The sequence below is a fragment of the Equus asinus genome, chromosome 2 (assembly GCF_041296235.1).
Source record: "Equus asinus isolate D_3611 breed Donkey chromosome 2, EquAss-T2T_v2, whole genome shotgun sequence".
Classification (NCBI taxonomy): Eukaryota; Metazoa; Chordata; class Mammalia; order Perissodactyla; family Equidae; genus Equus; species Equus asinus.
In genome coordinates this window covers 128,247,185-128,262,395 of record NC_091791.1, presented here as the reverse complement: position 1 = coordinate 128,262,395, position 15,211 = coordinate 128,247,185, and the positions used below count along the sequence as shown (strand labels likewise).

Genomic DNA, 15,211 nt, shown 5'->3' with positions numbered 1-15,211 from the left:
CTTCACTCCCTCCCCCAGAGACTGGGACTGCTGCCACGGGTGAGGGAAGGAGCAGGGGAGGGGCCACGCATCCAGGGATGGTCCAGGACTCCTACGCCCATGCAGTGGAAACCCTCTAAGGGGGGAAAGCTTTGGCATGTGGGGACGCCAGCAAGCCAGGGCCCCAGGAGACTAGAGAGCGAGAGCTGACACGAATCCAGGTCAGCATGCAAGAGAAAGTGCCCCTTCTACCCCAACCCGGCTGCGCGCCGCCATCGCAGCTAAAGGCCAAGGGATCAGAACGCACGGCTCTCAACGCCCATCTAGTGGCAACAGGCTGTAACTGCAACTGAATAATACCATCATGCACAAAAACCGCTCCTCTACCATCCAGCAATTTATAAAAGCTCCAGTCCAAAAGAAAAACAGTAAAAATGCAGAAGTATGTCCTGAGGACTTGGAAATAGGTAAACTAAGTGAAGATGAGTTCAAAAATAGCTATCATCAAAATACTCAATGAGGTAAAGGGAAACATGGAGAAACAACTCAACGACTTCTGGAGGTACTTCACAAAAGAGATTGAAACCATAAAGAACAATCAAACAGAAATACTAGAGATGAAAAATACAATGGATCAGATAAAACAGAATACAGATTCCCTGAATACCCGTGTAGACACCAGAGAGGAACAAATTAGCATAATCGAAGATAGACAGGCTGAATGGCTCCAGACAGAGGAAGAAAGAGAACTAAGAATTAAAAAAACTGAAGAAAATCTCCAAGAAATAGCTGACTCAATGAGAAAATGCAACTTAAGAATAATCGGAATTCCTGAGAGCATGGAAAACGAAAACGGAGCAGAAAGTGAGCTCAATGAAATAATAGAAGAGAACTTCCCAAATCTAGGGATTGACAGAGGAATGTGTGTGGAGGAAGCTTTCAGATGTCCTAGATTTGTCAATGTACAAAGATCTACTGCAAGGCACACAGTAGTAAAAATGGCAAAAATGAATGACAAAGAAAGAATACCCAGGGCAGCAACACAGAAGAAAATAACCTACAAATGAACCCCTATCAGACTTTCAGCGGATTTCTCTACAGAAACCTTACAAGCTAGGAGAGATTGGAGTGACATATTCAAAATTTTAAAGGATAAAAATCTTCAGCCAAGAATACTCCATCCAGCAAAAATATCCTTCAGATATAAGGGAGAAACTAAATCTTTTCCAAACAAACAAAAGCTAAGGAATTTTGCAGTCACAAGACATCCACTACAAGAAATCCTCAAGAAGGCTCTCATACCTGAAATAAGAAAAAAAGGGAGAAAGGGGTCACAAAACACAGAGTAGGGAGACAGATAGAATCGGAATAGGATAGCAAATATTCAACTATAGCATTAGGATAAAAGGAAGGAAATCACCAAAGCAAAGACAATCTTATCACTCTAACCACAAACTCACAAGTTGAAATAAGAGATGAAAATAATAATTAAGGACAGGAGGAGGAAAGGGACTGAAACAGTCTAGGCTTAGGAAGTAAGAGACCACCAGAAAATGGACTACGTTATACACGAGATTCTGAATACAAACTTCAGCGTAGCCACTAAACTAAAAAGCAGAACAGAGACACTAAACATAAATAAGGAAAAATCTAAGAAACCAAGCATAAGAAATTGCAGAAGTCAATGAGTAGGCTAAAACACACAGGACGAGAAACAAAGGAAACACAGGAAAACCAGAAAACGAGCAACAGAATGACAGCATTAAGCCCTCATGCATCAATACTCACCCTCAATGTAAATAGATTGAACTCTCCAATAAACTGACACAGAGTGGTGAGACGGATTAAAGAAGAAGATCCAACAATTTGTTGCCTCCAGGAAACACATCTCAGCTCCAAGGACAAACACAGGCTAAGAGTGAAGGGGTGGAAGACAATACTCCAAGCTAATAACAAACAAAAGAAAGCAGGTGTCACAATACTTATATCAGACAAAACAGACTTCAAGATAAGGCAGCTAAAGAGAGACATAGAGGGCCAATATATAATGATCAAAGGGACACTTCATCAAGAAGAAATAATGCTTATAAATATCTATGCACCCAACACAGGAGCACCAAAGTTCATACAGCAACTATTAACAAACCTAAAATAAAAATTCAAAAATAGCACAATTAATAGTAGGGGACCTCCACACCCCACTCACATCAATGGACAGACCATCCAGACAGAAAATCAACAGAGAAACAGTCGAGCTTAATGAAAGGCTAAAACAGTTGGACTTAACATATATATATAGAACACTCCATCCAAAAACAGCAGAATACCCATTCCTCTCAAGCACGCATGGAACATTCTCAAGGTTAGACCATATGTTGGGAAACAAGGCAAGCCTCTATAAATTTAAAAAAAATTGAAATAATAACAAGCATCTTCTCCGATCATAATGCTATAAAGCTAGAAATTAATTACAAGAAAAAAGCTGAGGAAGGCGAACGATGCGGAGACTAAACAATATGCTATTGAATAAGCAATGGATCTTTGAAGAAATTAAAGAAGAAATCAAAAAATACCCGGAGACAAATGAAAATGATAACATGCCATACCAACTCATATGAAATACAGCAAAAGCTGTATTAAGAGGAAAATTCATCACAATACAGGCACATAGTAACAAACAAGAAAAATCCCAAATAAGCAATCTTAAACTACACCTAACTGAATTAGAGAAAGAACAAACAAAGCCCAAAGCCAGCAGAAGGAGAGAAATAACAAAAATCAGGGCAGAAATAAATGCCATTGAAATAAAAAAGGCAGTAGAAAGGATCAATGAAACAAAGGGCTGGTTCTTTGAGAAGATAAATAAAAGTGACAAAGTCCTAGCCAGACTTACAAAGAAAAAAAGAGAGAAACTTCAAATAAACAAAATCAGAAATGAAAGAGGAGAAATAACAACAGATTCTGCAGAAATACAACAGATTATAAGAGAGTACTACAAAAAACTATATGCCAAAAAAATGGATAACCTAGAGTAAATGGATAAATTCTTGGACTCCTACAATCTCCCAAAGCTTAGTCAAGAAGAAGCAATTTGAACAGACCAATCACAAGGAAAGAGATTGAAACAGCAATCAAAAGCATCCAAAGAATAAAACCCCAGGACCAGATGGCTTTCCTGGGGAGTTCTACCAAACTTTCAGAGAGGATTTAATACCTATCCTTTTCAAGCTATTCCAAAAAATTAGGGAGAATGGAACACTTCCTAACATATTCTACAAGACCAACATCACGCTGACACCAAAGCCTGACAAGGACAGCACGAAAAAAGAGAACCACAGGCCAATATCGCTGATCAACATAGATGCAAAAATCCTCAACAAAATTTTGGCAACCCAAATTCAGGAATTCATCAAAAGGACCACACATCATGATCAAGTGGGAGTCATACCAGGGACACAGGGATGGTTCAACATCTGCAAATCAATCAACGTGATACACCACATCAACAAACTGAGGAATAAAAACCACATGATCATCTCAATAGATGCAGAGAAAGCATTTCACAAGATCCAACAGCCATTTATGATAAAAACTCTGAACAAAATGGGGATAGAAGGGAACTACCTCAACGCAGTAAAGGCCATATATGACATACCCACAGCCAACATCATACTCAATGGGCAAAAACTGAGCGCAATCCCCCTGAAAACAGGAATGAGACAAGGATGCCCTCTATCACCACTCGTATTTAACATAGTACTAGAGGTTTTGGCCAGAGCAATTAGGCAAGAAAAGTTATAAAAGGAATCCAAATAGTGAGTGAAGAAGTGAAACTCTCACTGTTTGCAGACGACATGATCTTATATATAGAAAACCCCAAAGAATCCATCAGAAAACTTTTAGAAGTAATCAACAACTACAGCAAAGTTGCAGGGTATAAAATCAATTTACACAAATCAGTAGCATTTCTATACTCTAATAAGGAACTAACAGAAAAGAACTCAAGAACACAACACCATTCACAATCGCAACAAAAGGAACAAAATAACTCGGGGTGAATTTAACTAAGGAAGTGAAAGACTTATACAACGAAAATTACAAGGCTTCTCTGAAAGAAATGGATGACGACATAAAGAGATGGAAAGACATTCCACGTACATGGATTGGAAGAATAAACAGAGTTAAAATGTCCATTCTACCTAAAGCACTCTACGGATTCAACGCCATCCCAATCAGAATCCCAAGGACATTCTTTACAGAAATAGAACAAAGAATCCTAAAATACATATGGGGCAACAAAAGACCCCAAATTGCTGAAGCAATCCTGAGAAAGAAGAACACAGCTGGAGGCATCACAATCCCTGACTTCAAAACATACCACAAAGCTACAGTAATCAAAACAGCATGGTACTGGTACAAAAACAGGTGCACAGAACAATGGAACAGAATTGAACACCCAGAAATAAAACCACACATCTAAGGACAGCTTACCTTCAACAAAGGAGCTGAGGGCATACAATGGAGAAGAGAAAGTCTTTTCAACAAATGGTGCTGGGAAAACTAGAAAGCCACATGTAAAAGAATGAAAATTGATCATTCTTTTTCACCATTCACCAAAATAAACTCAAAATGGATCAAAGACCTAAAGGTGAGACCTGAAACCATAAGGCTTCTAGAAGAAAACGTACGCAGTACACTCTTTGACATCAGTATTAAAAGGATCTTTTCGGACATCACGTCTTCTCAGACAAGGAAAACAACAGAAAGAATAAACAAATGGGACTTCATCAGACTAAAGAGCTTCTTCAAGGCAAAGGAACACAGGATTGAAACAAACAAACAACCCACTAACTGGGAAAAAATATTGCAAGTCATACATCCGACAAAGGGTTATATACCATAATATACCATATATACCATTATACCATAATATATAAAGAACTCACACAACTCAACAACAAAAAATCAAACAACCCGATCAAAAAATGGGCAGGAGAAATGAACAGACATTCCTCCAAAGAAGATATACAGATGGCCAATAGGCACACGAAAAGATGTTCATCATCACTGTGCATCAGGGAACTGCAAATAAAAACTACACTAAGATATCACATTCCACCCATTAGAATGACAAAAATATCTAAAACTAATAGTAACAAATGTTGGAGAGGTTGTGGAGAAAAAGGAACCCTCATACACTGCTGGTGGGAATGCAAACTGGTGCAGTCACTATGGAAAACAGTATGGAGATTCCTCAAAAAATTAAAAATAGAAATACCATACGATCCAGCTATCCCACTACTGGGTATCTATCCAAAGAACCTGAAATCAGCAATTCCAAAAGTCTCATGCACCTCTATGTTCACTGCAACATTATTTACAATAGCCAAGACGTGAAAGCAACCTAAGTGCCCATCAACAGATGACTGGATAAAGAAGATGTGGTATATATACACAATGGAATACTACTCAGCCATAAAAAAAGAACAAAACCATCCCATTTGCAACAACGTGGATGGACCTTGAGCGAATTATGTTAAGTGAAATAAGCCAGATAGAGAAGTACAATCTCTGTATGACTCCACTCATATGAGGAATTTAAACATGTGGACAGAGAGAACAGATTAGTGGCTACCAGGGGAAAGGTGGGGTTGGGGGTGGGCACAAAGGGTGAAGGGGTGCACCTACAACACGACTGACAGACATAATGTACAACTGAAATTTCACAAGATTGTAACCTATCATTAACTCAATTAAAAAAACACTAGTAAGAATATATTGTAGTATAATCATACAATGGAATACTTTAGCAAAACAAAATCTAATGAATTATGGCTAACTATAACAACTTGGAATTAATTTCCCAAATGCTGAACTAAGCTTTTAAAATCACATAAAATAATCACATGTACAAAAACTAAACTATATTATAGGTAACTAAACTACATTAAAATATTAAACTATACAAGAAAACTAAACTATATTATTTAAGGATATACAACATGGTGTTTAAAACTATAAAGTAAGAAAATGATTATCACAAAGGTCAGGATAACAGCAACCTCCACAGAGGGGAATATGTTGACAAGGGTAAGAGGAGGGTGAGGTAAGGGGGAGGCAATTCTGATTTGTTGACCTGGGCGATGAAAACACAAATATTCACTTCATAATTTTCTTTAAATTGCACGTTTTATCATTCTCTTGTATATATCAATAAAAAGGAATATGTTTGCTATGGTAATTTAATAAATAAAGCAACCTATGTAAGTCCAGTACCTAGTGTGCATTAAAAAAAAAAAAGCTACTATAACTATACAATTTTTTGTATCCTCTAAAGTGCCCACCACAACAAGTTACTCATGGTAGATGCTCAAATATTTTGTTCAATAAATGAAACAAATCCCTTTCAATCACTGCACTAAAAGACAATTTAGATCAGAATGGATAGGTTCTCTAACTTCTAATTTCTATTTCAAAAGCCCTAGAGCTTGAATTCCTTCTATCCTAACAGGTACCCTTTCCTCTCCCTTTAGCATCCCTGATCTCTTAATCTTTAAACTCATAATATACATCTTACCTGCCTTACTAGACTGTTAAGTAGCTGTTCATTAAATGCTTGGAATCCTATAATCTGAGAAATTTAAAGCAGAAAAGAGGAAGAAGAAAGGCTAAAGTTAAGGAAAGGGGAAACTGTGGGAAAAAAACAGCAAACACAGAACTTGAGTTATCCTTACATGAAAATACCCAGGACATCAGGTTTTAATTGCACAGCTTCAAGGAGCCAAGAAGCATAGGGTGACAAAGCAGGTAAATCATCTGCTGTCCCTCTGACTCAGGTACCATAAAACAATTAAAGCAGATTAACATTCATATCGATCACCTACTAGGGGAAAGAAAGTGTACCTATGTCCCAAAATATATCTACATCTCTTGAAATTCTCTTAACAACAACAACAAAACACACAACAACAAAGCCCTCTTGGATTATAAGACTCTGTGGAACAAATCAACTCCTTCTCAATTACCTAGGGAACAAACTTTACTTCTTAAATAATTTATTCAATATGTATTACTTATCCATAGTTCAAAAGATTAAACACAAATACCCATCAGATCCAGACTTGTTAATAAAATTATGGTATATCAACGCAACAGAATATTATGCCTCCGTAAAAAAGAATGAGAAAGATCTGTATATACCAATATGGGATGCTCTCCAGAATATATTAAGTGAGAAAAAAAAAAGAGGTACAAAACAATATATATAGTATCTTACCTTCGATGTATGAAGGGAGAATACACACATACACAGATATCTTATTTTTAGAAGAAAAAAATACTGTAATGATTGATCAGAAATCTACAAAAATTGTTATCTATAGGGGAGCAAGGAGGAAACAGAGTAGAAGGGATGGAGATACATATTCCTTTTCATGTGGTTTCTCCTTTTGAACTATGTGTTTTACACACTCCAAGGGTAATATTAAATCAAAAAACAGAGGAAGCAAACCCTAAAATGAAAAACAAATGGATCTAACTACATATCAAATTAGTAGCAATCACACTGAGAAAATAATGATTTCAAGTGACTTTTGAATACAGTACTAACAATAAGTATACCCTTACTGGGATACGTTCTGAGGACAAAATGAAATGCAAAGAAATCTTAAACTTCACTGAGTAGTTTTATTTATTTTGAAACTACTTTAGGCATACTTAGAAAAAAAACAATTACATCAATATTAACAAAAACTAAGATCTTCAATGTAAAAGAGATTAAAAGTAATTTTTTAAAAACAGATGAAGAAAGAAACCTACAATGTCAAATTTGAACTAGAATTATCAATATGACCTCCTGGTTTTTCTTCCCTCCTGACAAGGCCTAAAAACAATGACAGCCCCATAACAAGAAGCATACTTAGCATCCAGATATTGGTTTATAAATATGAGCCTCCACTCTAAAGAGACAGAGCTCCTTGGAGAAATTGCTGATTCCAGCCCAAGCAAGAAAAGTCCCTGGTCAGCCAAGATACCTTGTACCCAAAAGTAAAGAATCACTCAAAGACGAATAATGGGTTCATGCAAAAAGAACTCAGGCGTCTACTTGAAGGAACTCCCAATGTCCTTATTTGAGACAATTTAAACATCCAAAAGGAAATGTCTGTAACTAATTGTATACAACAAATAAAACTCCAAGAGACCATTAAAAAACTCATTTGTCACCACCATAGATGACTATTAGACCAACTCCGCACTCTGAAAACTAGAGGGGAAAGAATTAAGTGTGTATTTACTCTGCCCTTTTAGGAGGAACTGTAGTTCACTCCCAGTTGATGAAGGTCATAACGCTCTTGCTAGCTTGAAGAACGACAGCTAATACATGTAAAACAATTACAGAATTAGAAAATCTTTTTGCTGAGCAAGACTGTTGCTGAGCTAACATCTGTGCCAATCTTCCTCAATTTTACGTGGGATGCCACCACAGTGTGGCTTGACGAGCAGTGCTAGGTCTGCACCCAGGATCTGAACCTGCAAACCCCAGGCCGCCAAAGCAGAGTGCACAAACAACCACTACACCAACGGGCCAGCCCCAAAAGTAACATTTTTCAACCTCCAATTAAATAACTTATTTGCCTAAGGCTCAAGAAAGGATGCTAAAATTATTAGGTAAAGAATTTTGAAGAATGCAATATTTTTATGGTACCAAAGTATCACCCCCACAGATTATTGTACTTGATGATCATAGGAGGAAAAAAATAACTCTTACAATGAAGAGAGATAGCAAACCCCACCTTAAATCTCACAAAACTTAGATCGCTAATAGTGACATTATGTAGCTCCCATAGTAGGCATATGAAATACAACATCACCTATGAAGTATTCTTGCCAAAACTTTTTAACATGTATCTAATCAAGCTTTTAAAATAGAACTTACAGTTTACAGGATACACAGGGAACAGAGGAAATTTAAGTTAAACAAAAGCACAAAGAAACAATCAGGTAACTCTAGAAAACAGGCCATTCTACAAGATAATGATCTGGTCTTGTCAAAGAAATTTCGATACCATAAGAAAGGAGAGTGAAGGAAAGAAGCTTTCTAGATGAAAAGAGACAAAAAAGATAATCAAATGCAATGCAAAAATCTTGATTGAATTCTGATTTGAAAAAATCATTTTCTGGGACAATTGGTAAAATTTAAATATAGACTGAATATTAAATGTTATTAGGAAATTTCTGTTATTTTTCTTAGGGGTTGGCAATGGCACTGTGGTGACGTAGAGCATATCTATTTCCTCAGGAGATACATGCTAAAATATTTTGAAGTAAATGTCAATATTCGCAACTTTCAAAAGGTTCAGTAAAAGTATATACACACATACACATAGAGAACAATAAAGCAAATATGGATGGCATATTGGTAACTTCTGAATCCAGGTGTCAGATATACCAATGTTCTTTGTTCTATTCTTTCAAGCTTTCAATATTTTCAAAGTTTTTTATTATAAAAAAGTAGGGGGGAAATAGGAAGAAAACTAAAAGAAGGTAGTTGAAAAGTAAAGAAAAAACATGATCTCAAAATCATTTATGAATACACATCTACACAGTCACCTGAAGAACCTTCTCCCTTACATAAAAAAAGAGATTACTCAGCCCACTATCATCTGATCAATATAAGTAAACAGATTTCAAACAAATACTTACACACTATAAACAGCAATAGTACTATAATCTGTCAATGATTTGAGGAATGTTTGCCATTGGCAAACAGAACATTTTGTTATGATACCTACCACTGAATCAAAACACATTCTTACATCCATTAATCTGACACACTAAGACATCAAGAGAAGCACTTCTTTGAAATTTTTTGAATTGAAAAATATGATCACATTTGAAAGACAGCTAGCCGACTATCCTCCTAAGATTTACTTCTATTTCCAACAAACTTTTATTAGCCATTTATTCTAAATGCCACAAAATGAAATTCTTTAAATTCTTGATCTTGTATTTAAACACAACAAAAAATAGAGGGGCCAGCCCCTTGGCCAAGCGGTTAAGTTCATGTGTTCTGCTTCAGTGGCCCAGAGTTTGCCAATGTGGATCCTGAGCACAGACCTAAACACTGCTCATCAAGCCATGCTGTGGCAGCATCCCACACAGAAGAACTAGGAAGGACTTACGACTAGGATATACAACTATGTACTGGGGCTTTGGGGAGGGGAAAAAAAAGAAAAAACAGGAAAAAAGAAGACTGACAATAGATGTTAGCTCTGGGCCAATCTTCCTCACAAAAAAAAAAAAAGAAAGAAAGAAACAGATATACTCAAGTGGGAAAAGGAAGACTTGTTGATTATCAACTATACGCTTGGTGCTTTACATAAAGTGTTTAATGATAATCTTATGAGGTAAATATTCCCGTTTAAGAGATGAACATCTTTAAGCTCAGAAATGTTAAGTAACTAGCTCATAAATAACAGCTCATAAGTGATGAGGCTGGAAACTGAATTAAGGTCTGTTAGAAATCCAGGTTTGAAAGTCCATATTCTCTCCACTTAACTGGCCTTAATGGATTTAATATTTATACAAAGAAAAGTCCACCTAAGGAAATTAAGTTTAAAAGAATATCATCATATTCAAAGAGCTACATAATCTTAAAGTTTAAGAAAAATTAAAACTGAGAAAAAAGAAAAAGTATACTCTAAAATTATTGTTAGTTGTTAAAAAGAACCAATTCTTAGCAAGCCAGCTGTCTATAACACAGGACAGCTAGTACTTTCCTCTCTGTCCATGTAAAATTATACTCCAGTTGCCCGCTGGATGACCCCACTGCCAAATATGCTAGCAACATAATTCACATTAAAACCCAGAGGCCAAACAGCATTTGGAAAGTGCTGTACATGTATACTATACCCATCTCAACATGTTCACCACTCAAAACTAACAGGCTATTTTCAGCAAATATTCTTTGATCTATCTTATCTTTTTCTGCCACTCTAAAATTATATTAAACTTATAAACAAGAAAATCTACCTAAATACAAACATCCCACAACTGAATATTAGAATATTAGTATTACACGATCTTGAATTTGTCTATGACATAAAAGGATGCCAAAATTACATTTCTATAATATAAATTATGCAGTTTCTTTCTATAGGTTCAAAATTCCAATGCCTATGTCTCTTGTATGTCTAAAGACACACACAAAATATGCAGAGAAATCTATATGTTAAAGAGTTTTCCTATTTAAAATTAAATCCTCCTGAACTGGATTAGTGACTAGAAGAGGGCATGAGGGAGCTTGTGGAGTTGTAGTAATATTCCGTATCTTGATGTGGATGTTGGTTACACTGGTGTGGTCACTTGGTAAAAATTCACTGAGCTGTACATTTATGATCTCTGTACTTTTTTGTGTACTTTATAATTTATAAAAAGCTTATATTTTAAAAATTCTCAATCTAAAAACCTGCCTTACTATATTACATTGATATCAAAGATGTTAAAGCCCAGTGAAGAAAATAAACAAGTAATCAGGAATTTCATTAGAGAGCTATGACAGAAGTAAGCACTATGTACCACAGGAGCACATAAGAGTTGCACCTAACTTATCCTGGAAGATGTAAACGAAAGTTTCCTGAAGATACATCTGAACTGAGCGCTGAAGGAAAGGACTCAGCCAAATGAAGCAAGGCGGAAGGGGAAGATTGGAAAGGGAACAGAGAGTGCAAAGACAAGAGGAAAAGCACTTTATCTGAAAGGAAGCCTAATTTGAATAAGACTGTATCAAATAATTTATGGAAGAGAGCAAGGAGGAAAGCCTAGAGAAGAGTCAGATCATGAAGAATCTCATATACATTCCATGCTACAGTTTAAAGTTTATCCTGAAAGCAAGAAGAAAGCACTAAAGATCTTTCAACAGGAAAAATCATGATTAGATTTGAATTTGTGCTGTAAATGTCATTTATGGTGCCTGCCATACCTGCAAGCCCATTTTGTGAGAAACCAGCCTGCACACTGGCCCATGCTTTTCACATTATGATCCTGCCCCACACCCACATGCACAAATAAACACATGGCCAACACTAAATGGCCAGGAGTGGTCACATGACCCAAGTACCCAGGCTTGCTAGCAGCCCATGAGAAAAAGAGCTGAGCCAAAGAGATTGCTTCTCAGGAACTCAATCCAGAAAATCCTAGTGAGAAGGAAGCAGTTAGCAACAGGAGCTCAAGTTTATAAGATAGCAGCCAGGAGGCAAGATTTTGGCATGGGAGTGACACAATAGTTATAAAGAGACAGAAATTAGGAATAAATGGAAGCTATGAAATAGAGGGGGAAAAATTGGAGTAGAGAGAAAAAATAAGCCACAGAGAAATAGAGTAGCTAAAACAAGTTAACAGTAAAGCACTAGAGTGAAATCTGTCTTTTCCTACTTCTAGTTCCAGTTTTATTTATTAAGCTCCTGTTCTTCTTGAGACCAAGGTGTTTAACTTTTTCTGGGTTCCCTTGTGCCTGTTACCTTTCAATAAGCACTCCACTACCTAAGGTAACTTGAGTCTCTTGCTTGCAACTGAAAGAGGCTAACTAAAAGAGCATTTTAGAACACTTACTCTGGCGGCAGTTCAGAGAATGAACTGAAGGGTATGGCAAAACAAGAGACAGAAGAGAGCAGGCTAGAAGACTACTTAGAAAGCATTACAGAAGCACGACATTTGGGGTTAAAATAGAGACAATAAAAATAGCAATAAGGAATGATCTGAAATATCATGAGGGAGAATAAGTAGACTTAGTGATCTTGGTAGTAAGGTACAGAGTGAAAAGGAAGATGATTCCCAGGTCCATGAAGCCTTCATGAGGAGACAGCAGTGCCATTCATCAAGACAGGAAATCAAAAGAAAAATTTTGTTTCAGTTTGTCTCCCTCTCCCCCACCTTTTTTGAGGGAAGAGAGGTAGAGAATAGTTTTATTCTGTACATGTTTGAAGTGCTTGTGAAACGTGAATCCAAGTGGAGATGTCCATTAGCAGTGATTTATAGGGGTCTAGAGTACAGCAAAAGCTCTACACAGTAGCTCCAGACTTAGGAAGAAATACATTAACGTCATAGTTTTAAAACATGACTGAAAATTCTTCAGCTAATATTTATTTTAAACTAAATTAACATAATTAAAAATCAGGTAAATCAAAAAACTTATTCTTGGCAAACCACATTGTCAACCCTCTGCACTTCTCTGCAAACACTGAAGATTGAACAAGCTTCAACAATAGTGTAATCCAAATGATTAGGAAAGATGTGATTTATACTACTAATGTGTACTGAGGCTTTACTCTTTTAAAAAAAACCTAAGTTTACTCCATTTCCCTCATGAATTATATACCACTAATGTTAACTAAGGGAAAAAACTGTTAAAAAGTCATGTTAGACAGTGAACCTTGCTACTGATGCTTAAACTATAATAACAAGATTTTTTTTTAAGTTAATCACATAATTTACAGCTTAACATTCAACTCTTCCTATACTGTAAATGTTGGGTTTCTGTCCTACAATCTGTTCTCCTCTCATCTATACCCTTTGCTCCAGAATCTATTACTACCAACCCAGAACTTGATAATAAGCTTAAGCCACAAATCCAGCTGCCTACTGGCCATCTACATCGGACAGAAGTATAATCACCCAAATGTCAGAAATTGAATTCCTCTTTCTTGACAAAAAATAAAAATCCCACTCCTCCCTCCTATGGCTCACCACCTCAGTGAAAGGCAGAAGCTAGAAACCTAGATATTATCCTCTATGAACCCTCTCCCTAATCCCAAATTGAATGAAATCACCAAGACTTATCTATTCCCAATACTCAAATCCATACCCACTGCCATCATTTGCCTGGACTACCCTCCCAATATTCCTGCCTTTAGCATTAGTCTACTCTTCAATACAACACTCCACACTGCAGCCAGAGCGACCTTTTAAAAATGCAAATCTGATCATTTCAGTCCCCTACACCAAATCCTTCAATAACTTATTTGATAAATATAATCACCATCAAAACTAGTCACTCCACGGAAGCTCAGAGGTTCAAAGAGAAATTTACTTTAGTTATACCCTTTTTTGTAGGTTCAACACAAAAGAATCATCAGGAAATTTTAACAGCTGATACATTTAAAAGAAAAGCATGCAGTACTATTTGTAAAAGCAAAGACTGAAAAATAACCTCAAGACCACCACAATGGAATACTATCCAGCCAGTAAATGAGGCACTTCCATATGTACTATTGTTCAATAACCTCTAGAATCTATTATTAAATGAAATTTTTTAAAAACAAACTATATACAGAGTGTACAGTATGTAAGCATTTGTCTGTGGTGTGTTTTAAAAATATAAATGTACAGGCCTGTATACGCTAGAAGTATCACAGGAAGGTCACACACGAAGATGGAAACAGTGGTTGCCTCTAAAGAGGGAAAATGGATGGTTGGAGGTAAGAGAGGGAAGAGAAATTTTTTACTGCACACTCTTTTGAACCTTTTGACTTTTATACTATGTTCAGTTATTACCTATCCTTATGATTTTCTCCCTCCTCAGTTCCACACACACAAAATAAAAATTTTAAAAGTACTGACTACAAAAATCTCTCTATACTTCATCCCTGTACCAACGTTAAAATTATGCACTGATCATTTGGGGTAACATTACATTACCTTCTTGACAGCTCAGGAATTCAACTTCAACAAACAACATTTTATTCAATATTTTACTACTGCTGGGAAGGCTGTTGATAACGTCAGTGAACACTGCATGATAATCGTACTTGCTCCTTGGAAAAGCAACACAGCAGCACCAGGGAGTAAAAACTTAAGTTTAACTGATATTAAAATTTTCAGGGATTAAGTAAAGCTACAAATCCTACTTTTCCAGGAAATTCAAAACCAGCAAACCAAAAAAAAGTCCCCTGGTATCCTTCAAAAACTGCAAAAGATCTGCAAAAATCTACAAGAAAGTGAGGCAAATGATACTACACGGACACAGTTATATCCATTAGTGTAATGTGATTTAATCCTTATAGAGGTCCCTAAAATGTCATATCTGGACTACCTCACACGTTCTGCAAAAGAGACAAGATGAGAAGCTGGCTGCGTGACCTTATAAGAGCGCACCCATCCCCTGCCCTGGGCTTCACACTCCTCCCTCTCCCTCTCTTTAGCCACCAGAGTAAACCCTGCAAACATAGGTGTCACT

At 36.5% G+C, this 15,211-nt stretch overlaps 1 protein-coding gene across 13 annotated transcripts in view; it reads right to left on the bottom strand.

Annotated features, from left to right (window-relative positions):
* MYO9A (myosin IXA) overlaps positions 1-15,211 on the bottom strand; it is a 289,527-nt gene that overhangs the window by 273,073 nt on the left and 1,243 nt on the right. Inside the window, exon 2 of one of the 13 annotated variants that reach the window (XM_070498759.1) lies at positions 1,768-1,925. The exons of the other annotated variants lie outside the window; for them this stretch is intronic. The gene's annotated coding sequence lies outside the window, so the exon portion shown is untranslated. The remainder of the gene's footprint in view (positions 1-1,767; positions 1,926-15,211) is intronic. 13 annotated transcript variants of the gene reach the window in all.